Source organism: Schistocerca piceifrons, chromosome 5, assembly GCF_021461385.2.
Source record: "Schistocerca piceifrons isolate TAMUIC-IGC-003096 chromosome 5, iqSchPice1.1, whole genome shotgun sequence".
In the NCBI taxonomy this organism is placed as follows: domain Eukaryota; kingdom Metazoa; phylum Arthropoda; class Insecta; order Orthoptera; family Acrididae; genus Schistocerca; species Schistocerca piceifrons.
Window position 1 is genome coordinate 599,302,909 of NC_060142.1, and position 26,870 is coordinate 599,329,778.

Genomic DNA, 26,870 nt, shown 5'->3' on the forward strand with positions numbered 1-26,870 from the left:
CAAGTGACACTGTAGGTAAAAACATGGCCCTACACAGACGTTCTACTGTTTTCCTATTTATTCGTCATGTGTGACACTGCAGTAGAGCGACGCCCACTACAAAAGACGTATTATTTACATTCAATTTCAGGGTATTCGTCGCGAGTGCCATATGACAGGGCCTGTCTCTCGATGTCGATTTGTATTTGGTGTCTCTTAAGTGTCGGTCTGCAGTAGGCCGCTGTTGGCCGAGCGACGTGCAGTCGCCTTACATGCAGCCCCATGGGCAACGCCAGTGCCACTGTGGACAACAGCGCACTGTAGCCAGAGAGAGGAGCCGAAAGGCGCAATTCACAGTCGAGCCACGCTATCCCACAAGCTGTGCACTAGGTCAAGATTGTGCAGACGGCAAACCCTTGGTGGCCCGACGCTCGTCGTCGATCGTAAGGGCGAAACAGTCAAGAGATTTGGAAAACGGCAATGTGGACACCCCCAGCAGCAGCGGTGTGCCAAATCCGATATCTGGTCAAGGGTTGCAAGATTCAGTATGATGAAGTGACAATTCGGAGACAGCTCACAAACGCCAAGCTGCCGCCTTCTTAGCTCAGTGGTAGAGCACTGGTCTCGTAAACCAGGTGTCGTGAGTTCGAACCTCACAGAAGGCATTCATTTTTTTTACCTTCCTGCAAGGAGCAGAGCTATCTCGAGCAGCATCTAACACAAGGCAGTACACTGAATGAGAGGGATGTTCTACAACCCATGACAAGTATTCCATTGGCCTCAGAGTTTTTCTGAATGCATAGGCAGAACAGTGGTTTGTTTGCATTTTGTAGTATAATGTCATGCTTGGCGATGTCATTCGTTTATGAGCCTCGCTACAGTGTGCATGCACGTTATCCATGTGAAGAGGCGTAAGCAGATGCTACCATTCTGCGAGATTCCTGCAGAAGGTATACGAATTAGTTTGATATACAGAGCACAAGTGAACCAAAATCGAGGCCTCCGTGGCGCAATCGGATAGCGCGTTCGGCTGTTAACCGAAAGGTTGGTGGTTCGAGCCCACCTGGGGGCGAAATCGTTTTAACTGGCACCTACGTGAGGACATACGTCAACTTTGTTAGAGATTCACAGCTAGTGTGACAATTTGGCTGTGTTTGAGTGATGCCACAGAGCCTTATACACATTCAGCCAAGTGACACTGTAGGTAAAAACATGGCCCTACACAGACGTTCTACTGTTTTCCTATTTATTCGTCATGTGTGACACTGCAGTAGAGCGACGCCCACTGCGAAAGACGTATTATTTACATTCAATTTCAGGGTATACGTCGCGAGTGCCATATGACAGGGCCTGTCTCTCGATGTCGATTTGTATTTGGTGTCTCTTAAGTGTCGGTCTGCAGTAGGCCGCTGTTGGCCGAGCGACGTGCAGTCGCCTTACATGCAGCCCCATGGGCAACGCCAGTGCCACTGTGGACAACAGCGCACTGTAGCCAGAGAGAGGAGCCGAAAGGCGCAATTCACAGTCGAGCCACGCTATCCCACAAGCTGTGCACTAGGTCAAGATTGTGCAGACGGCAAACCCTTGGTGGCCCGACGCTCGTCGTCGATCGTAAGGGCGAAACAGTCAAGAGATTTGGAAAACGGCAATGTGGACACCCCCAGCAGCAGCGGTGTGCCAAATCCGATATCTGGTCAAGGGTTGCAAGATTCAGTATGATGAAGTGACAATTCGGAGACAGCTCACAAACGCCAAGCTGCCGCCTTCTTAGCTCAGTGGTAGAGCACTGGTCTCGTAAACCAGGTGTCGTGAGTTCGAACCTCACAGAAGGCATTCATTTTTTTTACCTTCCTGCAAGGAGCGGAGCTATCTCGAGCAGCATCTAACACAAGGCAGTACACTGAATGAGAGGGATGTTCTACAACCCATGACAAGTATTCCATTGGCCTCAGAGTTTTTCTGAATGCATAGGCAGAACAGTGGTTTGTTTGCATTTTGTAGTATAATGTCATGCTTGGCGATGTCATTCGTTTATGAGCCTCGCTACAGTGTGCATGCACGTTAGCCATGTGAAGAGGCGTAAGCAGATGCTACCATTCTGCGAGATTCCTGCAGAAGGTATACGAATTAGTTTGATATACAGAGCACAAGTGAGCCAAAGTCGAGGCCTCCGTGGCGCAATCGGATAGCGCGTTCGGCTGTTAACCGAAAGGTTGGTGGTTCGAGCCCACCTGGGGGCGAAATCGTTTTAACTGGCACCTACGTGAGGACATACGTCAACTTTGTTAGAGATTCACAGCTAGTGTGACAATTTGGCTGTGTTTGAGTGATGCCACAGAGCCTTATACACATTCAGCCAAGTGACACTGTAGGTAAAAACATGGCCCTACACAGACGTTCTACTGTTTTCCTATTTATTCGTCATGTGTGACACTGCAGTAGAGCGACGCCCACTGCGAAAGACGTATTATTTACATTCAATTTCAGGGTATACGTCGCGAGTGCCATATGACAGGGCCTGTCTCTCGATGTCGATTTGTATTTGGTGTCTCTTAAGTGTCGGTCTGCAGTAGGCCGCTGTTGGCCGAGCGACGTGCAGTCGCCTTACATGCAGCCCCATGGGCAACGCCAGTGCCACTGTGGACAACAGCGCACTGTAGCCAGAGAGAGGAGCCGAAAGGCGCAATTCACAGTCGAGCCACGCTATCCCACAAGCTGTGCACTAGGTCAAGATTGTGCAGACGGCAAACCCTTGGTGGCCCGACGCTCGTCGTCGATCGTAAGGGCGAAACAGTCAAGAGATTTGGAAAACGGCAATGTGGACACCCCCAGCAGCAGCGGTGTGCCAAATCCGATATCTGGTCAAGGGTTGCAAGATTCAGTATGATGAAGTGACAATTCGGAGACAGCTCACAAACGCCAAGCTGCCGCCTTCTTAGCTCAGTGGTAGAGCACTGGTCTCGTAAACCAGGTGTCGTGAGTTCGAACCTCACAGAAGGCATTCATTTTTTTTACCTTCCTGCAAGGAGCAGAGCTATCTCGAGCAGCATCTAACACAAGGCAGTACACTGAATGAGAGGGATGTTCTACAACCCATGACAAGTATTCCATTGGCCTCAGAGTTTTTCTGAATGCATAGGCAGAACAGTGGTTTGTTTGCATTTTGTAGTATAATGTCATGCTTGGCGATGTCATTCGTTTATGAGCCTCGCTACAGTGTGCATGCACGTTATCCATGTGAAGAGGCGTAAGCAGATGCTACCATTCTGCGAGATTCCTGCAGAAGGTATACGAATTAGTTTGATATACAGAGCACAAGTGAACCAAAGTCGAGGCCTCCGTGGCGCAATCGGATAGCGCGTTCGGCTGTTAACCGAAAGGTTGGTGGTTCGAGCCCACCTGGGGGCGAAATCGTTTTAACTGGCACCTACGTGAGGACATACGTCAACTTTGTTAGAGATTCACAGCTAGTGTGACAATTTGGCTGTGTTTGAGTGATGCCACAGAGCCTTATACACATTCAGCCAAGTGACACTGTAGGTAAAAACATGGCCCTACACAGACGTTCTACTGTTTTCCTATTTATTCGTCATGTGTGACACTGCAGTAGAGCGACGCCCACTGCGAAAGACGTATTATTTACATTCAATTTCAGGGTATACGTCGCGAGTGCCATATGACAGGGCCTGTCTCTCGATGTCGATTTGTATTTGGTGTCTCTTAAGTGTCGGTCTGCAGTAGGCCGCTGTTGGCCGAGCGACGTGCAGTCGCCTTACATGCAGCCCCATGGGCAACGCCAGTGCCACTGTGGACAACAGCGCACTGTAGCCAGAGAGAGGAGCCGAAAGGCGCAATTCACAGTCGAGCCACGCTATCCCACAAGCTGTGCACTAGGTCAAGATTGTGCAGACGGCAAACCCTTGGTGGCCCGACGCTCGTCGTCGATCGTAAGGGCGAAACAGTCAAGAGATTTGGAAAACGGCAATGTGGACACCCCCAGCAGCAGCGGTGTGCCAAATCCGATATCTGGTCAAGGGTTGCAAGATTCAGTATGATGAAGTGACAATTCGGAGACAGCTCACAAACGCCAAGCTGCCGCCTTCTTAGCTCAGTGGTAGAGCACTGGTCTCGTAAACCAGGTGTCGTGAGTTCGAACCTCACAGAAGGCATTCATTTTTTTTACCTTCCTGCAAGGAGCGGAGCTATCTCGAGCAGCATCTAACACAAGGCAGTACACTGAATGAGAGGGATGTTCTACAACCCATGACAAGTATTCCATTGGCCTCAGAGTTTTTCTGAATGCATAGGCAGAACAGTGGTTTGTTTGCATTTTGTAGTATAATGTCATGCTTGGCGATGTCATTCGTTTATGAGCCTCGCTACAGTGTGCATGCACGTTATCCATGTGAAGAGGCGTAAGCAGATGCTACCATTCTGCGAGATTCCTGCAGAAGGTATACGAATTAGTTTGATATACAGAGCACAAGTGAGCCAAAGTCGAGGCCTCCGTGGCGCAATCGGATAGCGCGTTCGGCTGTTAACCGAAAGGTTGGTGGTTCGAGCCCACCTGGGGGCGAAATCGTTTTAACTGGCACCTACGTGAGGACATACGTCAACTTTGTTAGAGATTCACAGCTAGTGTGACAATTTGGCTGTGTTTGAGTGATGCCACAGAGCCTTATACACATTCAGCCAAGTGACACTGTAGGTAAAAACATGGCCCTACACAGACGTTCTACTGTTTTCCTATTTATTCGTCATGTGTGACACTGCAGTAGAGCGACGCCCACTGCGAAAGACGTATTATTTACATTCAATTTCAGGGTATACGTCGCGAGTGCCATATGACAGGGCCTGTCTCTCGATGTCGATTTGTATTTGGTGTCTCTTAAGTGTCGGTCTGCAGTAGGCCGCTGTTGGCCGAGCGACGTGCAGTCGCCTTACATGCAGCCCCATGGGCAACGCCAGTGCCACTGTGGACAACAGCGCACTGTAGCCAGAGAGAGGAGCCGAAAGGCGCAATTCACAGTCGAGCCACGCTATCCCACAAGCTGTGCACTAGGTCAAGATTGTGCAGACGGCAAACCCTTGGTGGCCCGACGCTCGTCGTCGATCGTAAGGGCGAAACAGTCAAGAGATTTGGAAAACGGCAATGTGGACACCCCCAGCAGCAGCGGTGTGCCAAATCCGATATCTGGTCAAGGGTTGCAAGATTCAGTATGATGAAGTGACAATTCGGAGACAGCTCACAAACGCCAAGCTGCCGCCTTCTTAGCTCAGTGGCAGTCGCGCTTGCGACACCGTGCTGGTCGGACGTGTCAGTGCTCCGCTCCACCGCGTGTTCATAATGCGTGTTTTCCACTCATATTACTGTTTGCTAGTGTTGTGTTATTCTGCAGTTTATATCGTTTTTCATTTGTATTTTTGTTGCGTTCTTGTTGTAGCGGGTTTACCGCTCGCTATCTGCTGCAATGTCCAGGTTATTTCCGCGAAAGTGTACACTCCGTTTTGATTTCAACAAGTCCACCCGATCTGTGCAACCGAGTTCACTGGAGATACATGACTGGATCGTAGATGTTATTGGGATTACATCTGACCAAGTGCACACCGCCTATTATGATACCGAGCAGTATTGTTTCTTTGTTAAATTACTGAATCCTGTATTACTGGAGAAGATCATGACGAAGCACGGAGGAAGTGCTATTTTCCGACACCGGGACGACTCTGTAAGTACAGTGCTCATTTCCAATGCCGATGTAGACTACACGAACGTGCGTATTTTCAACTTACCCCCTGAAGTAGAAAATTGTTATCTAAAGGAGGTACTGTCCAAATTCGGTGACGTTAAACAGATTCGACTCGAACGGTGGTCAAGTCAACATAGGTTGCAATGTTACAGTGGCGTTCGATCTGTAGAAATGCATGTCAAGCAGAATATTCCGTCCCATATACTTGTTTGTGACTATAAGGCTCACGTTACTTATATTGGCCAAACACCGACCTGTCATATCTGTAATGAGAGTGGTCACTTGCGTCAAGACTGCCCCAGGCGCATGTTTGTGTTAAAGAAATCCCTCCAGCAGCGTAAAAGGCTTACTTTGGCGGATGTAGTGGCAGCCAAGCCGATGACGCAGATTGGGCTCCCTAATTCTGAAATGCCTTCGGAACAGCAACAAGAAATTCGTTCTGATGAGTTTCCGGTTCTGGTTCGGAGAGACAAAGGTGCGTTGCCCCCTGCAAAACTCGATGCCGCGACCAATAAGAGGCGCAGAACTTGTGACAGCAGTGGCTCTGATACCGACGCCTCTAGTGCGCATGAGACCGCGAAAAAGGACGATCGGGAATCCGGCTCGGAAGCGAAAGCTCCGATCGGTGAGGCTATTGTGGACGCTTGTCCTCCCACAATTTCAAGTGCCGATACTTCCGTGGAAGTTAAGCAGTTGCCGCTGGCTAGTGCCTTAGAACTTCCGCTACAGCCAACTCAGGCCGACCAACCTGTACGTGTGGCTCACATTCCTGCAGGAAGTACACACACAGAGGCCTGTGATGGTGGTATACAAACATCTCTGAGCGCAAACGGTACACATCACGTGGCAGCCGCTTCGGTTCAGGACTCACAACAAGGGGAATGTCAACAACTCCAGGAAATAATACAAACACAGCTGTCCGGGTCTGTCGGTGACAACAAACAGCTGCGGGCAGAGAATTTTGCCAAACAGGCTGATAGTGCGAGTGATAGTTCAGCTGCTCGCTCGCCGGCGGTGTCGCCGCGTGCGATCCCTTCGAGGGATGTGCCGGGAGAGCAGCTTGACATCACCCACGACCCTCCCACGCCGCCGGCTGCGGAGGTGCTCCACAGTGTCCGCCCCAGGATCCGAGTGCAACCTAATGTAAATGCTGTGCGTAAAAAGAGTAAGAACGAAGACGCACGAATACAACTCAGTGACGTCACAGACACGAATTTCCCGGCCACAAATATGGAATGGCATGAAGATGTTGCCCTTTAAAGATATTTGCTCCTTCCGCCTCTTCCACGTACTGTCATAATGTCGCAGGCCTATACGATCACGACATTAAATATTAATAAAATCCGGTCGGAGGTGAAACTGAGTGCCTTAAAACAATATCTCTATGAGTCGGGAACAGATATCGCTCTTTTGCAGGAGGTGGCCATGCCACACTTAACTCTTCCTGGTTTTGTTGCTATTACAAATTTTTCCCCCGACTCGAACGTGGGGACTGCCATCTTACTTAGAGAAGGCATTCCCGCCACTCAGGTTGACAAGTTAGATTCCGGTAGAGGTGTGGGTGTCACCGTTTTTGGCGTCACCATCATTAACTTGTACGCGCCTTCTGGCAGTACCTATAGGGCGGAACGAGCAAACTTTTTTAAGGAACAAATCATCTATTTGTTACGGAAAAATCCCGAACGTGTTATCATTGGAGGTGATTTTAATTGTGTTTTATCCCAGAAAGATCAGTCCCCGAATTTTAATTATTCGCCTGAATTAAAGCGTCTCGTGACCGACCTCAAACTGAAAGACGCGTGGGAAATTAGGTACCCGACCTTGGTACGATTCACACACATCGTCGCGAATTCCTGCAGCAGAATTGACAGGATTTATGTTTCCGACGTTTTAGAGAATGTCTTGTTACAAATTGAAACAATACCCTCCAGCTTCTCTGATCACAGTGGTGTCGTTGCGTGCCTGAATTTGCTGCCACAACCAACGCGTTGGTATAAAAATCAATGGAACTTGAACGTCTCCTTATTAACGGATGCTGACCTAGAGGCGGCGGTGCGACGCGCTTGGGAGCAGTGCTTGCGCACTACCGCAAACTTTCGTAGCACCATAGCGTGGTGGACTCAGCATGCAAAACCCAAACTGCGAAAAGTTGTTATATTCTTCGGTATTGAAAGAGCAGCCGCGATAAAGAAGACGATGGAGTTCTACTACACTATCTTACGCGACCTCTGTGATAGAGCCGACGCCGCGCACACCAGAATAGACGACATTCGAAAAATAAAGGCGAAATTAATCAATCTTAAGAGGATGCAACTGGAAGGTCTTAAGATCAAATCTAAAGTGAAGTCGGTCAGGGACAATGAAACAGCCGCTCTATACCACCTTGTCAAACATGCTAAGAACAGAAGGAGGACTTTTATTGAGGCCCTGAAACTCGGTGATGGCACGACTGTCGACACCCAGCGAGAGATTATCAAGGCACTACACGACTATTTTGTTGACACCTACACGTCAGCGGCTACTCATGACGGCTGCTATGACGAACTGTTTAGTGCCATTTCCTCTACTATAACTAGAGAAGACAATGACACAATTTCATTAGATTTTAGTAATAAAGATGTTTTGGAGATTGTCTGCCACTCGCCGATCAGGAAGTCCCCTGGTCCTGACGGATTACCCATTGAATTTTACAGGAGGTATTGGCACATCATCGGGGACAAAATCACCCAATTAGTGAACGAAGTTTTTCAAGGGTAGCCTATACCACTTGCCTTTAAGGAATGCACAATTGTGCTTATCCCTAAAAGCAGAGGTACCAAAAATATCGCCAACTTCCGCCCCATTTCATTGTTAAACTCCGATTATAAAATAGTCGCCCGTGCAATCAACACGCGAATGATGCCCCTCACTGCAAAATTCATTGGACGTCAGCAGACATGTGCCTTCGGGAGAACTGTATTGCAAACGGCAGCTTTTTATCGGGATATCATTGCCTTAACGAACGCCAGTAACGTGAAGTGTGGGCTGATCTTTCTGGACTTTTTTAAAGCCTTTGACCTCGTCGCTCACGAGTACCTCCTTGAAACCATGAAAAGATTCGGTTTCTTGCAGAACGCGATTGACATGATTACAAACATGGCACTGGGGATCAACGCAAGACTTTCTGTCAACTCGCAACTAACCCAACCGATTCAAATCAACAGAGGGATTCCACGAGGCAGCCCTTTGTCCATGTTACTTTTTGTTCTTTCACTCGAACCTCTGTTACTCCAACTGCAGGCGAAACTCACAGGGCTAACACTTTCCGGAGAAAAAACTGTCGTAGGCGCCTATGCCGACGATGTGGGTGTGGTTGTCCGCAATGAGAATGACGTCACCACTTTAGCGGCTCACCTCCAACAATACTGTTTGGCGTCGGGGGCTAAATTGAATGACAAGAAAAGTAAATTTATTAACCTCTGTGGCCTCCAGCATTTGCGAGTTGGCTACGCTCAGGAAGTCAGCGTCCACAAGGCTCTCGGCATCATATTGACGGCGTCCTCTCTAAAGATGGCGGCGGCAAACTGGAGGGAAATAGTGCGTAAACTTAACGGTGCTCTCATTGACAATTCCCACAGAAGCCTCAATCAATTTGATCGGATTCATCTCGTCAACTCCTGTATTTTATCCAAAGCCTTCTACACGGCGCAGCTCCTGCCACTGCCTGCAGTCATTGCTAAGCAAATTATGTCGAAGGTAACCACTTTTATTTGGAGAGGGGAAATTTTTCGCGTGTCTGCCAAAACTGCGACACTCCACCCCCAGAATGGAGGGATGGGATTAGTTGATATCAAGGTGAAAGCGATGGCTCTCTATGTTACAAGGACGGCCGCTATAATTAACAATGATCCTTCCGGCATTACAGCGCAATTATTCACTGCCGTCAGGCCGCAAAGTCTTGACCCACCGCTGAATATTCAGCCCATCAGTTATCGGCTAAAACACATCAGAGATTATTACCTTTCACGGAGCTACATCAGTAAAGAGGTCATAAACTCTCCACATTTAACTGCACAAGCCATAATAGCGGACTGGAGACAACACGAAGGACCGAATCCTTTGGCAACGAAGCTCGGTGGCATGAACTGGGATATTGTATGGCGCAATGTCAGTTCCCGTGTCCTCAGTTCCGATGCTCGCACTGCCTGGTACAAAGCCATCAATGATGTGGTTAGCACGAACGAGAGGTTACATAAAATCGGGCTCAGTGACACCCCTCTCTGCCGTCGCTGCCACCTGACGGATACAGTTATCCACCGTTATACCTGCGGGGACCGTCTCCAGAACTGGGTTTGGCTTCGACAAAAAATAGCTCTTATTACCAGGACTACAACCGCCAATGTTTCGTCAGCACTACTGTCTCGTCCTGATGTGCATTTTTATCCGCAGACGAAAAACAATGCAGTTTTGTGGTTGCTGGGTACCTATTCCAGCTACGTCTTTAATAATTTTGGCGGTGACAATTATTTGGAATTCAAGATGTTTATGGATATCGAATTCGCCAAAACATGTACGTACCCGAATCATGGGAAACTCTTCGGCAATATGCTTAAAATAGCGTTTCATCGCATGGGTATCGCATAGGTCAACTGAGTGTGAAGGGGTGAGGCCGGGCCGCGGGACACCAGTGGTGCCGCGAAGAGGCCCCACTGCTTCTGTGTCGCGTCCGGACTCCCCCTCACACTGCGGCTTTCACTGACTCGCTGGACACTGGCTACAGGAACTTTCATTGAGTGCGATACGAAGCTGTGTTTATGTTACGTTTATTCTTCGAGCAGCACTTCTACTATGCCCAAGGGCGAAGTCTTTTCGTTGTCTTTTTCACCATTCCAATTTATTTTCATAGAAGGTTACGGGTTTCGTTTAAAAAAAAAAAAAAAAAAAAAAAAAAAAAAAAAAAAAAAAAAGTGGCGCAATTGGTTGGCGCACGGTCCTTATAAGGCAGTAGCCGTGAGCAATGCCGGGGTTGTGAGTTCGAGCCTCACATGGGGCATACTTTTACCAATTGTTCCTTTTTTTATGTGCTCTCGTTGTGTCTTTAAATTTGCTTTTTTTTACTGCTGTGTGGAAATGACCGAGGTGGTCAATCGGCGTTTTCAGTTTCAAGTTGGTTGATGTGGTGCATTCCAGGTACGGCTTTCCATGCCGCACGGGTCGAATTACTTTAAATTTGAAAAAAAAAATGGCTCTGAGCACTATGGGACTCAACTGCTGAGGTCATTAGTCCCCTAGAACTTAGAACTACTTAAACCTAACTAACCTAAGGACATCACAAACATCCATGCCCGAGGCAGGATTCGAACCTGCGACCGTAGCGGTCTTGCGGTTCCAGACTGCAGCGCCTTTAACCGCACGGCCACTTCGGCCGGCCTTTAAATTTGAAGTTAAGGTTCTTGTTTTTACTAGTTTTTCTAGGGATGTTTTTTCTTTTTTCTCTTTTCCCTTTTTTTTCCCCCGTATGTGTGCTGTTCGCTGCATACCAATACATTCCGTTGCATTACTTTGGAGGAATTTATTCATTTTTCATTTCGCATGTATGTTTCCACGTATTGGACCATCCGGAGGAACTACTTGCTCTTACGCAGGAATATCTGGATCAACGGGGGAACACCCACGTTCATTGTCATCGGGGGAGCTACATCAACTAATTGTACAGCCACAGAAGCTCGCCAACGACGGCAATTATGGAGAGCGCAAGGCCGGGCTATAAGGGGAGTTGGGAGGCCTGTAAAAAAAAAAAAAAAAAAAAAAAAAAAAAAAAAAAAAAAAAAAAAAAAAAAAAAAAAAGAGTGGTAGAGCACTGGTCTCGTAAACCAGGGGTCGTGAGTTCGAACCTCACAGAAGGCATTCGTTTTTTAAACCTTCCTGCAAGGAGCGGAGCTATCTCGAGCAACATCTAACACATGGCAGTACACTGAATGAAAGGGATGTTCTACAACCTATGACAAGTATTCTACTGGCCTCAGAGGTTTTCTGAATTCATAGGCAGAACATTGGTTTGTATGCATTTTGTAGTATAATGTCATGCTTGGCGATGTCATTCGTTTACGAGCCTCGCTACAGTGTGCATGCACGTTATCCATGTGAAGAGGCGTAAGCAAATGCTACCACTCTGCGAGATTCCTGCAGAAGCTATACGAATTGCGTTGATATACAGAGCACAAGGGAGCCAAACTCAAGACCTCCGTGGCGCAATCGGCTAGCGCGTTCGGCTGTTAACCGAAAGGTTTGTGGTTCGAGCCCACCAGGGGGCGAAATCGTTTTAACCGGCACCGAGGTGAGGACATACGTCAACTTTGTTAGAGATGCACAGCTAGTGTGACAATTTGGCTGTGTTTGAGTGATGCCACATTCAGCCAAGTGACACTGTAGGTAAAAACATGGCCCTACACAGACGTTCTGCTGTTTTCCTTTTTATTCGTCATGTGTGACACTGCAGTAGAGCGACGCCCACCACAAAAGACGTATTCTTTACATTCAATTTCAGCGTATACGTCGCGAGTGCCATATGACAGGGCCTGTCTCTCGATGTCGATTTGTATTTGCTGTCTCTTAAGTGTCGGTCTGCAGTAGGCCGCTGTTGGCCGAGCGACGTGCAGTCGCCTTACATGAAGCCCCATGGGCAACGCCAGCGCCACTGTGGACAACAGCATACTGTAGCCAGAGAGAGGAGCCGAAAGGCGCAATTCACAGTCGAGCCACGCTATCCCGCAAGCTGTGCACTAGGTCAAGATTGTGCAGACGGCAAACCCTTGGTGGCCCGACGCTCGTCGTCGATCGTAAGGGCGAAACATTCAAGAGATTTGGAAAACGGCAATTTGGACAACCCCAGTAGCAGCTGTGTGCCAAATCCGATATCTGGTCGAGGGCTGCAAGATTCAGTATGATGAAGTAACAATTTGGAGATAGCTCGTTCCGCTTTAGACGCCGTGCAGTGTGGACGTGCCTAGTCTTCCGCTCCGCCGTAGCGTTACGTATAGTGGACTATAGCTTTTGTTTACGTGTTGTGTTGCAACTTCTGTGAGTGATTCTCCGTCGTTGTTTAGTACCTTGTGTTACTTTCTGTCCTTATTTCAGTGTGTTGTGCGTAGCGGTTTCGACCGCATATTTTGAAAATGTCGTCCCAGGTTATTCCTCGTCAGGCTACAGTTAGTTTTACTTTTGACAAGTCAACCCGCCATGTGCAACCTAGTTCCCTTGAGATTCATGATTGGTTGGTAGATACCTTTGGTGTTCATTCGGATCAGGTGCATACTGCTTATTTTGATACCGAACTGTATGTTTTCTTTGTTAAGTTTATGGACCCACTTCAGGTTGATAAAATTCTTTCTAAATATGGTCATCAAGTTCTCTTTCGGCATCGGGATGATTCTGTAAGTTCCGTGCTGGTTTCCAATGCTTCCATCACGTATACCAATGTTCGTGTTTACAACCTTCCACCGGAGGTGGATAATGTCTATCTTAAGGAGGGTCTACAAAAGTATGGTGATGTAAAGAGCATTCGCCTTGAACGCTGGTCAAGCCAACATCGCCTGCAATGTTACAGTGGTATTCGTTCAGTCGAAATGCACGTTAAGCAGAATATTCCATCTCACCTGCAGATCGGTGGATATCGTGTCCATGTAACATATAGTGGTCAGGTTGGCACCTGTTTTTTGTGCAATGAAAGTGGTCACGTGCGTACCGACTGTCCGCGGAGGGTTTTTGTTTTAAAAAATTCTCTCGAACAGCGTCGCAAGTTAACGGTCGCTGACCTCGTTGCAGGTGGTTCTGCTCTTGGTGTAGCACAGTCCAGTGGTAGTAGCGCTCCGCCACAGGTTTTGCGCACCCCTGACACAGAATTTCCTCCTTTGCGTGCTAAATCTGATGTTGTTCCGTCTGTCCCTCAGGTGGGTGTGCCACTTTTGAATAATAAGAGGCGTCGCCCACACGATGGAAATAGTACGGATGAGGATCTCCCTGAGATGCCCCAGTCCGAGCGACCGGCATCCTCCGAGCCACTGTGTACTGTAGCTGCTCCCTGCTCTCCTGAGGTAACGGTTACGGTGGCGGCTGCTGGCGCCCCTCCGGCCTCCGACGCAGCTTCTCTCGAGTCGGATCGTCGGTCGGGCCTGTTGGCGCCGTCTTCCGAACCGACTTCGATGTCACAACAAGTGGAGCCGCGACAACTTCCTGCTTCGCTGCCCCATACCTCTGCCAGCGGAGCTGCTCCGCTTCCGTCCAACATTGCGGCCTCGGACCTTCCTGCTCACGATTCGCCTCCGTGCAGTCCATGTTTGCCGGAAGCTAGTGTAAGTGTTGACCATTCCGTTTTGTCGGAGTTTCCCCCCGCGACCCCGGATCCCGCATGTGGACCGGCGCGGGTGGTGTCGGATACAGAACTTGACCCTCCTACGTCACCGGCGGCTGAAGCTTCCTTGCCCGTCAGCCGACGCAAGTTACGCGTTCAGCCGAACGTTAATGCTGTTCGTAAAAAACCGAAGCGTAAGGGATCCGCGGAACGGGGTACCAGTCCGCCTCCCTCGGATGCCTCCGTCTCCCCTGCTATGGACTGTGACGTTGGTGCGTCGGTGTAGGTGATTTCCTTTTTCGCTTTTCTCTCTATGGTTCAAGCATACACCTTTCTTACCTTAAATCTTAACCGTATTGAGTCTGACGTTCGCATTGCCTCTTTGCGGCAGTTTATTTACGACGCCTGTGCGGACGTAGTGTTCTTGCAGGAAGTATTGTTTTCTGATCTCTCTCTACCTGGATTTCAAACTGTTTTTAATGTCGCGCCGGAATATTCAACAGGAACTGCTCTTTTCTTTCGAGAGGGCATTCCTATTACTGACATTGAATTCCTTGACTCTGGCCGTGGGATTGGTTGTCGTCTTTTTGATCTCCGCCTCGTTGTTTTGTATGCCCCCTCTGGTTCGGGTCACACTGTGGCTCGCTCGCGCTTTTATAAAGAAGAGCTTATTTATCTTTTGCGCCAGAGTCCTCGGAGTCTCCTGCTCGGAGGCGATTTTAATTGTGTTTTACGCCCTGAAGACCAGTCCCCCAATTTTAATTATTGCCGTGATTTACATGACTTAGTTCGTACGATGCATCTGCGTGATGTTTGGGAACACAAATATCCAACCCTGGTGAAATATACGTTTTTTACCGCGTCCTCATGCAGTAGACTCGACAGATTCTATTTATCTGATTTTTTATGTGATAAAATTCTTTCTGTCGATGTTATTCCTACTAGTTTTTCTGACCATTGTGCTTTTACTGCAACTGTAAATCTTAGTCACCAACCTGCAAAACTTTATCGTTCCCAGTGGATGTTAAATGTTTCCCACCTTGCCGACGGTGCTATGGATGATGTTATAAGTGGCGTGTGGGAGCGATGTCTTCGCTCTGTCCCGCGATACCCCTCCTTGCTGGTTTGGTGGACTGCGTTTGCCAAGCCCAAGATTCGTCAGACTTTGATTTTTTACTGTGCTGCAAGGGCGCGTGATTTTAAGAACACGTATGAATATTACTACTCTGTCCTGCGTGAACTATATGACGCGGCGGGTACCTCTCCTCTGCGGATCCATGATGTTCGTCGTATTAAAGCCAAGCTCTTGAGCCTTAAACGACGACAGATGGATGGTCTGCGAGTTAAGTCGAAACCTCACTCTCTTGTTGACGGTGAGCTGACATCCTTGTACCACCTGCTACGGCATCACACTCGTCGTCGTCGCTCCTTCATCTCTTCTCTTACGGTGGATGATGGACGGCAGCTTATTGCACAGGAGGAAATGGTTCGTGCTCTCCATCAGTATTACGCTAGTCTCTATTCTGCCGATGATTCTGGTGAGTCTCTTTCGGATGATGTCCTTGGGGATCTAACTGCGACGATCACGCCTGACGCGAACGGCGAATTTCTCCGGGAGTTCCAGGTAGATGAGGTTTTCGATTTTATTGCTCGCTCTCCGTCCAGTAAATCGCCGGGTCCAGACGGCCTGCCTAAAGAATTTTATCTCCGTTTTTGGCCTCTTTTGGGTGGCATTTTTACGCAGATTTTAAATGAGATTGTCAGGGGGATGGATGTGCCTGCCGATTTTAAAGTAGGGAAAATTGTTTTAATTCCGAAGTCTTCTGGTCGTTTATCTGCTGCCAATCTTCGTCCGCTCACATTGCTGAATTTTGACTACAAGACAGCTGCTAGAGCGCTCAATAGCCGGTTGTCCTCTCTGCTTCGGGGTGTGATTGGTGCACATCAATGTTGTTTTCATGATAGATCTATTCTGACACCAGTAGCCGAATATCGGGATGTTGTCTCGGTTGCGGCGGTTACAAACGTACATTGCGCCTTTGCCTTCCTTGATTTTCATAAGGCTTTTGATCACGTCAGTCATGTGTTTTTAGATCGTGTTTTAGGTACAATAGGTTTTAACGCTTCATCACGTGGTGTTCTTGGCAATTTGTATAGGGGAATAACAGCTCGGGTGTCAGTCAATGGGCAGCTGACGCCGCCCATTGCTATCCGCCACGGAGTGCCTCAGGGTAGTCCGCTCTCTATGTCTTTATTCGTATTGTCCCTGGAACCGCTGCTTCGGACTATTGGTCTCAAGCTTCAGGGTATGTCCCTCTCTGGTGGGAAGCTCTCGGTTAAGGCATATGCGGATGATGTCGTTGTTCTCCTCCGTCAACGTGATGATATCCCGTTGTTGAAAGGGGCAGTTGATGCATACTGTCGTGTCTCTGGAGCGCGTCTCAATCAGGGTAAATGTAAGTTCCTTGATATTCGAGGATTTCGCGATGCTGACGTCCCTTGGGCCACTGTTGTCGATCGCCATACGTCCTTGGGGATTATCATTGATCGGTGTCCTCTAAAAATGGCGGCTCTCAATTGGAAATCGGTCACCGAGAAGATACAGGGGGCTCTGATGGTCCATGAGCAGCGCTCTGCTACCATTTTGCAAAAAGTCAGAATTTTAGACACCTACGTTCTATGTAAAGCTTATTATGTTGCTCAGCTGTTCCCACTTCCCATGATGGTGGCGAAAAGGTTGCGCCAATTGTCTAGCAGGTTTATATGGAAGGGCCATCTATTCAAGTTACGTTACGAGGTAATGACGAAACCGCGTATCTCCGGAGGCTTGGGCCTCTCTGACATTACTCGCAAGGCGTCTGCTTTGTACGTCCGCCGAACGACTCTAATTGTTACGCAAGAAGTGACTTCAATTACATCCAGGCTTTTTACTGTTGTGCGTCCGGCGAGCCTTGCTCCACCTGTCGATGTCGGACGCCTAAATTTTAAGTTGAAACACATTCGGGAATTTTACATTGCGGTGAGTTACCTCGGTGACGTCTTCTTGCGGCGACCGGTGCCAACGACCAAGGGCTTGATTGCCCGCTGGGAGGGGCTGGCCGGTCCCAATCCAATAGAACTGGCGTCTCCATCTGTGTCCTGGAGGAACGTCTGGAAGAATGTTAGTCTGCCGATCCACTCTATGGCCGTGGCGTCCACGTGGTATAGGGTAATAAATAATTTGGTTCCCACCAATGTACGACTGCACCGTATTGGTCTTTCTGACACGGACACCTGTACTCGGTGTGGTCTCGTGGATACCCTTGAACATCGATTCACCTGCTGTGGGCACCTTGCTAATTGGCGTTGGCTCAGGAAACAACTTGCCTTTGTCACTAGGTCTGCTGAAGCCGCTTATACTATTGACATCATCGTCCGGCCCGATTCTTCCTTTTTTCCGCGAACGAAGCTCCATACCGTCATGTGGTTGATTGGCCATTTCGTACATTTTGTCAACAGTTGTCATGAAGAGGATGGACACCTAGCGTTTCGGCAGTACATGCTTACTGCTTACTGGCAGCGCATGCGATTGCCAGGCCTCCGAGATAATTTTGCCAATATGCTTAGCCTGACATTTGAAAGAGAGGGTGTTGGCTAAGGTCACCTGTGTGAGCCATTTTCTTTTATACTGTTTCTGGATTTGCCGCCTTTATGTATGTTTCTTCTCTACACCAGGACTGAAGTTTCCGTGTTTTTTTTTTTTTTAATCTTTATTTCACAAAGCAGTCTACATTATATAGTCATGTTTTAGGATTTTAATTACAGTAGTGTACTTCTTTTGAAGTGGCTGTGTTGTGGATGTTCCTTAATATTTTTTTTTTCAATAGATATATTTGTTAGAGGAATAATAATTACGCTTTCATTTGCTCATAATGAGCTGAGACTGAATTGCAGGCATTTAAAAAAAAAAAAAAAAAAAAAAAAAAAAAGGTTGGGAGAGCAAAAAAAAAAAAGTGGTTAAGGCGTATTTTTTTTTTTTTTTTTTTTTAATAACACAAAAAAAAAAAAGTGGTAGAGCACTGGTCTCGTAAACCAGGGGTCGTGAGTTCGAACCTCACAGAAGGCATTCATTTTTTAAACCTTCCTGCAAAGAGCGGAGCTACCTCGAGCAGCATCTAACACATGGCAGTACACTGAATGAAAGGGATGTTCTACAACCTATGACAAGTATTCTACTGGCCTCAGAGGTTTTCTGAATTCATAGGCAGAACATTGGTTTGTATGCATTTTGTAGTATAATGTCATGCTTGGCGATGTCATTCGTTTACGAGCCTCGCTACAGTGTGCATGCACGTTATCCATGTGAAGAGGCGTAAGCAAATGCTACCACTCTGCGAGATTCCTGCAGAAGGTATACGAATTGCGTTGCTATACAGAGCACAAGGGAGCCAAAGTCAAGGCCTCCGTGGCGCAATCGGCTAGCGCGTTCGGCTGTTAACCGAAAGGTTGGTGGTTCGAGCCCACCCGGGGGCGAAATCGTTTTAACCGGCACCGAGGTGAGGACATACGTCAACTTTGTTAGAGATGCACAGCTAGTGTGACAATTTGGCTGTGTTTGAGTGATGCCACAGAGCCTTATACACATTCAGCCAAGTGACACTGTAGGTAAAAACATGGCCCTACACACACGTTCTGCTGTTTTCCTTTTTATTCGTCATGTGTGACACTGCAGTAGAGCGACGCCCACCACAAAAGACGTATTCTTTACATTCAATTTCAGCGTATACGTCGCGAGTGCCATATGACAGGGCCTGTCTCTCGATGTCGATTTGTATTTGCTGTCTCTTAAGTGTCGGTCTGCAGTAGGCCGCTGTTGGCCGAGCGACGTGCAGTCGCCTTACATGAAGCCCCATGGGCAACGCCAGCGCCACTGTGGACAACAGCATACTGTAGCCAGAGAGAGGAGCCGAAAGGCGCATTTCGCAGTCGAGCCACGCTATCCCACAAGCTGTGCACTAGGTCAGGATTGCGCAGACCGCAAACTTTTGCTGGCCCGACGCTCGTCGTCGATCGTAAGGGCGAAACATTCAAGAGATTTGGAAAACGGCAATTTGGACAACCCCAGTAGCAGCTGTGTGCCAAATCCGATATCTGGTCGAGGGCTGCAAGATTCAGTATGATGAAGTAACAATTTGGAGATAGCTCGTTCCGCTTTAGACGCCGTGCAGTGTGGACGTGCCTAGTCTTCCGCTCCGCCGTAGCGTTACGTATAGTGGACTATAGCTTTTGTTTACGTGTTGTGTTGCAACTTCTGTGAGTGATTCTCCGTCGTTGTTTAGTACCTTGTGTTACTTTCTGTCCTTATTTCAGTGTGTTGTGCGTAGCGGTTTCGACCGCATATTTTGAAAATGTCGTCCCAGGTTATTCCTCGTCAGGCTACAGTTAGTTTTACTTTTGACAAGTCAACCCGCCATGTGCAACCTAGTTCCCTTGAGATTCATGATTGGTTGGTAGATACCTTTGGTGTTCATTCGGATCAGGTGCATACTGCTTATTTTGATACCGAACTGTATGTTTTCTTTGTTAAGTTTATGGACCCACTTCAGGTTGATAAAATTCTTTCTAAATATGGTCATCAAGTTCTCTTTCGGCATCGGGATGATTCTGTAAGTTCCGTGCTGGTTTCCAATGCTTCCATCACGTATACCAATGTTCGTGTTTACAACCTTCCACCGGAGGTGGATAATGTCTATCTTAAGGAGGGTCTACAAAAGTATGGTGATGTAAAGAGCATTCGCCTTGAACGCTGGTCAAGCCAACATCGCCTGCAATGTTACAGTGGTATTCGTTCAGTCGAAATGCACGTTAAGCAGAATATTCCATCTCACCTGCAGATCGGTGGATATCGTGTCCATGTAACATATAGTGGTCAGGTTGGCACCTGTTTTTTGTGCAATGAAAGTGGTCACGTGCGTACCGACTGTCCGCGGAGGGTTTTTGTTTTAAAAAATTCTCTCGAACAGCGTCGCAAGTTAACGGTCGCTGACCTCGTTGCAGGTGGTTCTGCTCTTGGTGTAGCACAGTCCAGTGGTAGTAGCGCTCCGCCACAGGTTTTGCGCACCCCTGACACAGAATTTCCTCCTTTGCGTGCTAAATCTGATGTTGTTCCGTCTGTCCCTCAGGTGGGTGTGCCACTTTTGAATAATAAGAGGCGTCGCCCACACGATGGAAATAGTACGGATGAGGATCTCCCTGAGATGCCCCAGTCCGAGCGACCGGCATCCTCCGAGCCACTGTGTACTGTAGCTGCTCCCTGCTCTCCTGAGGTAACGGTTACGGTGGCGGCTGCTGGCGCCCCTCCGGCCTCCGACGCAGCTTCTCTCGAGTCGGATCGTCGGTCGGGCCTGTTGGCGCCGTCTTCCGAACCGACTTCGATGTCACAACAAGTGGAGCCGCGACAACTTCCTGCTTCGCTGCCCCATACCTCTGCCAGCGGAGCTGCTCCGCTTCCGTCCAACATTGCGGCCTCGGACCTTCCTGCTCACGATTCGCCTCCGTGCAGTCCATGTTTGCCGGAAGCTAGTGTAAGTGTTGACCATTCCGTTTTGTCGGAGTTTCCCCCCGCGACCCCGGATCCCGCATGTGGACCGGCGCGGGTGGTGTCGGATACAGAACTTGACCCTCCTACGTCACCGGCGGCTGAAGCTTCCTTGCCCGTCAGCCGACGCAAGTTACGCGTTCAGCCGAACGTTAATGCTGTTCGTAAAAAACCGAAGCGTAAGGGATCCGCGGAACGGGGTACCAGTCCGCCTCCCTCGGATGCCTCCGTCTCCCCTGCTATGGACTGTGACGTTGGTGCGTCGGTGTAGGTGATTTCCTTTTTCGCTTTTCTCTCTATGGTTCAAGCATACACCTTTCTTACCTTAAATCTTAACCGTATTGAGTCTGACGTTCGCATTGCCTCTTTGCGGCAGTTTATTTACGACGCCTGTGCGGACGTAGTGTTCTTGCAGGAAGTATTGTTTTCTGATCTCTCTCTACCTGGATTTCAAACTGTTTTTAATGTCGCGCCGGAATATTCAACAGGAACTGCTCTTTTCTTTCGAGAGGGCATTCCTATTACTGACATTGAATTCCTTGACTCTGGCCGTGGGATTGGTTGTCGTCTTTTTGATCTCCGCCTCGTTGTTTTGTATGCCCCCTCTGGTTCGGGTCACACTGTGGCTCGCTCGCGCTTTTATAAAGAAGAGCTTATTTATCTTTTGCGCCAGAGTCCTCGGAGTCTCCTGCTCGGAGGCGATTTTAATTGTGTTTTACGCCCTGAAGACCAGTCCCCCAATTTTAATTATTGCCGTGATTTACATGACTTAGTTCGTACGATGCATCTGCGTGATGTTTGGGAACACAAATATCCAACCCTGGTGAAATATACGTTTTTTACCGCGTCCTCATGCAGTAGACTCGACAGATTCTATTTATCTGATTTTTTATGTGATAAAATTCTTTCTGTCGATGTTATTCCTACTAGTTTTTCTGACCATTGTGCTTTTACTGCAACTGTAAATCTTAGTCACCAACCTGCAAAACTTTATCGTTCCCAGTGGATGTTAAATGTTTCCCACCTTGCCGACGGTGCTATGGATGATGTTATAAGTGGCGTGTGGGAGCGATGTCTTCGCTCTGTCCCGCGATACCCCTCCTTGCTGGTTTGGTGGACTGCGTTTGCCAAGCCCAAGATTCGTCAGACTTTGATTTTTTACTGTGCTGCAAGGGCGCGTGATTTTAAGAACACGTATGAATATTACTACTCTGTCCTGCGTGAACTATATGACGCGGCGGGTACCTCTCCTCTGCGGATCCATGATGTTCGTCGTATTAAAGCCAAGCTCTTGAGCCTTAAACGACGACAGATGGATGGTCTGCGAGTTAAGTCGAAACCTCACTCTCTTGTTGACGGTGAGCTGACATCCTTGTACCACCTGCTACGGCATCACACTCGTCGTCGTCGCTCCTTCATCTCTTCTCTTACGGTGGATGATGGACGGCAGCTTATTGCACAGGAGGAAATGGTTCGTGCTCTCCATCAGTATTACGCTAGTCTCTATTCTGCCGATGATTCTGGTGAGTCTCTTTCGGATGATGTCCTTGGGGATCTAACTGCGACGATCACGCCTGACGCGAACGGCGAATTTCTCCGGGAGTTCCAGGTAGATGAGGTTTTCGATTTTATTGCTCGCTCTCCGTCCAGTAAATCGCCGGGTCCAGACGGCCTGCCTAAAGAATTTTATCTCCGTTTTTGGCCTCTTTTGGGTGGCATTTTTACGCAGATTTTAAATGAGATTGTCAGGGGGATGGATGTGCCTGCCGATTTTAAAGTAGGGAAAATTGTTTTAATTCCGAAGTCTTCTGGTCGTTTATCTGCTGCCAATCTTCGTCCGCTCACATTGCTGAATTTTGACTACAAGACAGCTGCTAGAGCGCTCAATAGCCGGTTGTCCTCTCTGCTTCGGGGTGTGATTGGTGCACATCAATGTTGTTTTCATGATAGATCTATTCTGACACCAGTAGCCGAATATCGGGATGTTGTCTCGGTTGCGGCGGTTACAAACGTACATTGCGCCTTTGCCTTCCTTGATTTTCATAAGGCTTTTGATCACGTCAGTCATGTGTTTTTAGATCGTGTTTTAGGTACAATAGGTTTTAACGCTTCATCACGTGGTGTTCTTGGCAATTTGTATAGGGGAATAACAGCTCGGGTGTCAGTCAATGGGCAGCTGACGCCGCCCATTGCTATCCGCCGCGGAGTGCCTCAGGGTAGTCCGCTCTCTATGTCTTTATTCGTATTGTCCCTGGAACCGCTGCTTCGGACTATTGGTCTCAAGCTTCAGGGTATGTCCCTCTCTGGTGGGAAGCTCTCGGTTAAGGCATATGCGGATGATGTCGTTGTTCTCCTCCGTCAACGTGATGATATCCCGTTGTTGAAAGGGGCAGTTGATGCATACTGTCGTGTCTCTGGAGCGCGTCTCAATCAGGGTAAATGTAAGTTCCTTGATATTCGAGGATTTCGCGATGCTGACGTCCCTTGGGCCACTGTTGTCGATCGCCATACGTCCTTGGGGATTATCATTGATCGGTGTCCTCTAAAAATGGCGGCTCTCAATTGGAAATCGGTCACCGAGAAGATACAGGGGGCTCTGATGGTCCATGAGCAGCGCTCTGCTACCATTTTGCAAAAAGTCAGAATTTTAGACACCTACGTTCTATGTAAAGCTTATTATGTTGCTCAGCTGTTCCCACTTCCCATGATGGTGGCGAAAAGGTTGCGCCAATTGTCTAGCAGGTTTATATGGAAGGGCCATCTATTCAAGTTACGTTACGAGGTAATGACGAAACCGCGTATCTCCGGAGGCTTGGGCCTCTCTGACATTACTCGCAAGGCGTCTGCTTTGTACGTCCGCCGAACGACTCTAATTGTTACGCAAGAAGTGACTTCAATTACATCCAGGCTTTTTACTGTTGTGCGTCCGGCGAGCCTTGCTCCACCTGTCGATGTCGGACGCCTAAATTTTAAGTTGAAACACATTCGGGAATTTTACATTGCGGTGAGTTACCTCGGTGACGTCTTCTTGTGGCGACCGGTGCCAACGACCAAGGGCTTGATTGCCCGCTGGGAGGGGCTGGCCGGTCCCAATCCAATAGAACTGGCGTCTCCATCTGTGTCCTGGAGGAACGTCTGGAAGAATGTTAGTCTGCCGATCCACTCTATGGCCGTGGCGTCCACGTGGTATAGGGTAATAAATAATTTGGTTCCCACCAATGTACGACTGCACCGTATTGGTCTTTCTGACACGGACACCTGTACTCGGTGTGGTCTCGTGGATACCCTTGAACATCGATTCACCTGCTGTGGGCACCTTGCTAATTGGCGTTGGCTCAGGAAACAACTTGCCTTTGTCACTAGGTCTGCTGAAGCCGCTTATACTATTGACATCATCGTCCGGCCCGATTCTTCCTTTTTTCCGCGAACGAAGCTCCATACCGTCATGTGGTTGATTGGCCATTTCGTACATTTTGTCAACAGTTGTCATGAAGAGGATGGACACCTAGCGTTTCGGCAGTACATGCTTACTGCTTACTGGCAGCGCATGCGATTGCCAGGCCTCCGAGATAATTTTGCCAATATGCTTAGCCTGACATTTGAAAGAGAGGGTGTTGGCTAAGGTCACCTGTGTGAGCCATTTTCTTTTATACTGTTTCTGGATTTGCCGCCTTTATGTATGTTTCTTCTCTACACCAGGACTGAAGTTTCCGTGTTTTTTTTTTTTTTAATCTTTATTTCACAAAGCAGTCTACATTATATAGTCATGTTTTAGGATTTTAATTACAGTAGTGTACTTCTTTTGAAGTGGCTGTGTTGTGGATGTTCCTTAATATTTTTTTTTTCAATAGATATATTTGTTAGAGGAATAATAATTACGCTTTCATTTGCTCATAATGAGCTGAGACTGAATTGCAGGCATTTAAAAAAAAAAAAAAAAAAAAAAAAAAAAAAGGTTGGGAGAGCAAAAAAAAAAAAGTGGTTAAGGCGTATTTTTTTTTTTTTTTTTTTTTTAATAACACAAAAAAAAAAAGTGGTAGAGCACTGGTCTCGTAAACCAGGGGTCGTGAGTTCGAACCTCACAGAAGGCATTCATTTTTTAAACCTTCCTGCAAAGAGCGGAGCTACCTCGAGCAGCATCTAACACATGGCAGTACACTGAATGAAAGGGATGTTCTACAACCTATGACAAGTATTCTACTGGCCTCAGAGGTTTTCTGAATTCATAGGCAGAACATTGGTTTGTATGCATTTTGTAGTATAATGTCATGCTTGGCGATGTCATTCGTTTACGAGCCTCGCTACAGTGTGCATGCACGTTATCCATGTGAAGAGGCGTAAGCAAATGCTACCACTCTGCGAGATTCCTGCAGAAGGTATACGAATTGCGTTGCTATACAGAGCACAAGGGAGCCAAAGTCAAGGCCTCCGTGGCGCAATCGGCTAGCGCGTTCGGCTGTTAACCGAAAGGTTGGTGGTTCGAGCCCACCCGGGGGCGAAATCGTTTTAACCGGCACCGAGGTGAGGACATACGTCAACTTTGTTAGAGATGCACAGCTAGTGTGACAATTTGGCTGTGTTTGAGTGATGCCACAGAGCCTTATACACATTCAGCCAAGTGACACTGTAGGTAAAAACATGGCCCTACACACACGTTCTGCTGTTTTCCTTTTTATTCGTCATGTGTGACACTGCAGTAGAGCGACGCCCACCACAAAAGACGTATTCTTTACATTCAATTTCAGCGTATACGTCGCGAGTGCCATATGACAGGGCCTGTCTCTCGATGTCGATTTGTATTTGGTGTCTCTTAAGTGTCGGTCTGCAGTAGGCCGCTGTTGGCCGAGCGACGTGCAGTCGCCTTACATGAAGCCCCATGGGCAACGCCAGCGCCACTGTGGACAACAGCATACTGTAGCCAGAGAGAGGAGCCGAAAGGCGCATTTCGCAGTCGAGCCACGCTATCCCACAAGCTGTGCACTAGGTCAGGATTGCGCAGACCGCAAACTTTTGCTGGCCCGACGCTCGTCGTCGATCGTAAGGGCGAAACATTCAAGAGATTTGGAAAACGGCAGTTTGGACAACCCCAGCAGCAGCTGTGTGCCAAATCCGATATCTGGTCGAGGGCTGCAAGATTCAGTATGATGAAATAACAATTTGGGGATAGCTCACAAACGCTAAGCTGCCGCCTTCTTAGCTCAGTGGTAGAGCACTGGTCTCGTAAACCAGGGGTCGTGAGTTCGAACCTCACAGAAGGCATTCATTTTTTAAACCTTCCTGCAAGGAGCGGAGCTACCTCGAACAGCATCTAACACATGGCAGTACACTGAATGAAAGGGATGTTCTACAACCTATGACAAGTATTCTGCTGGCCTCAGAGGTTTTCTGAATTCATAGGCAGAACATTGGTTTGTATGCATTTTGTAGTATAATGTCATGCTTGGCGATGTCATTCGTTTACGAGCCTCGCTACAGTGTGCATGCACGTTATCCATGTGAAGAGGCGTAAGCAAATGCTACCACTCTGCGAGATTCCTGCAGAAGGTATACGAATTGCGTTGCTATACAGAGCACAAGGGAGCCAAAGTCAAGGCCTCCGTGGCGCAATCGGCTAGCGCGTTCGGCTGTTAACCGAAAGGTTGGTGGTTCGAGCCCACCCGGGGGCGAAATCGATTTAACCGGCACCGAGGTGAGGACATACGTCAACTTTGTTAGAGATGCACAGCTAGTGTGACAATTTGGCTGTGTTTGAGTGATGCCACAGAGCCTTATACACATTCAGCCAAGTGACACTGTAGGTAAAAACATGGCCCTACACACACGTTCTGCTGTTTTCCTTTTTATTCGTCATGTGTGACACTGCAGTAGAGCGACGCCCACCACAAAAGACGTATTCTATACATTCAATTTCAGCGTATACGTCGCGAGTGCCATATGACAGGGCCTGTCTCTCGATGTCGATTTGTATTTGGTGTCTCTTAAGTGTCGGTCTGCAGTAGGCCGCTGTTGGCCGAGCGACGTGCAGTCGCCTTACATGAAGCCCCATGGGCAACGCCAGCGCCACTGTGGACAACAGCATACTGTAGCCAGAGAGAGGAGCCGAAAGGCGCATTTCGCAGTCGAGCCACGCTATCCCACAAGCTGTGCACTAGGTCAGGATTGCGCAGACCGCAAACTTTTGCTGGCCCGACGCTCGTCGTCGATCGTAAGGGCGAAACATTCAAGAGATTTGGAATAC

The 26,870-nt window shown here is 48.2% G+C and overlaps 12 non-coding genes across 12 annotated transcripts; all 12 read left to right on the forward strand.

Annotated features, from left to right (window-relative positions):
• Positions 1 to 572: 572 nt before the first annotated feature.
• On the forward strand, positions 573 to 644 carry Trnat-cgu. Its single transcript has one exon. It is a non-coding gene; the product is annotated as a tRNA-Thr (tRNA).
• A 333-nt stretch (positions 645 to 977) lies between these two features.
• On the forward strand, positions 978 to 1,051 carry Trnan-guu. The gene has a single exon. It is a non-coding gene; the product is annotated as a tRNA-Asn (tRNA).
• A 689-nt stretch (positions 1,052 to 1,740) lies between these two features.
• On the forward strand, positions 1,741 to 1,812 carry Trnat-cgu. The gene has a single exon. It is a non-coding gene; the product is annotated as a tRNA-Thr (tRNA).
• A 333-nt stretch (positions 1,813 to 2,145) lies between these two features.
• Positions 2,146 to 2,219, forward strand: Trnan-guu. Its single transcript has one exon. It is a non-coding gene; the product is annotated as a tRNA-Asn (tRNA).
• Positions 2,220 to 2,908: 689 nt separating this feature from the next.
• On the forward strand, positions 2,909 to 2,980 carry Trnat-cgu. The gene has a single exon. It is a non-coding gene; the product is annotated as a tRNA-Thr (tRNA).
• Positions 2,981 to 3,313: 333 nt separating this feature from the next.
• Positions 3,314 to 3,387, forward strand: Trnan-guu. The gene has a single exon. It is a non-coding gene; the product is annotated as a tRNA-Asn (tRNA).
• A 689-nt stretch (positions 3,388 to 4,076) lies between these two features.
• On the forward strand, positions 4,077 to 4,148 carry Trnat-cgu. Its single transcript has one exon. It is a non-coding gene; the product is annotated as a tRNA-Thr (tRNA).
• A 333-nt stretch (positions 4,149 to 4,481) lies between these two features.
• On the forward strand, positions 4,482 to 4,555 carry Trnan-guu. Its single transcript has one exon. It is a non-coding gene; the product is annotated as a tRNA-Asn (tRNA).
• A 13,938-nt stretch (positions 4,556 to 18,493) lies between these two features.
• Positions 18,494 to 18,567, forward strand: Trnan-guu. Its single transcript has one exon. It is a non-coding gene; the product is annotated as a tRNA-Asn (tRNA).
• A 6,489-nt stretch (positions 18,568 to 25,056) lies between these two features.
• On the forward strand, positions 25,057 to 25,130 carry Trnan-guu. The gene has a single exon. It is a non-coding gene; the product is annotated as a tRNA-Asn (tRNA).
• A 689-nt stretch (positions 25,131 to 25,819) lies between these two features.
• Positions 25,820 to 25,891, forward strand: Trnat-cgu. The gene has a single exon. It is a non-coding gene; the product is annotated as a tRNA-Thr (tRNA).
• A 333-nt stretch (positions 25,892 to 26,224) lies between these two features.
• Positions 26,225 to 26,298, forward strand: Trnan-guu. Its single transcript has one exon. It is a non-coding gene; the product is annotated as a tRNA-Asn (tRNA).
• Positions 26,299 to 26,870: the final 572 nt, after the last annotated feature.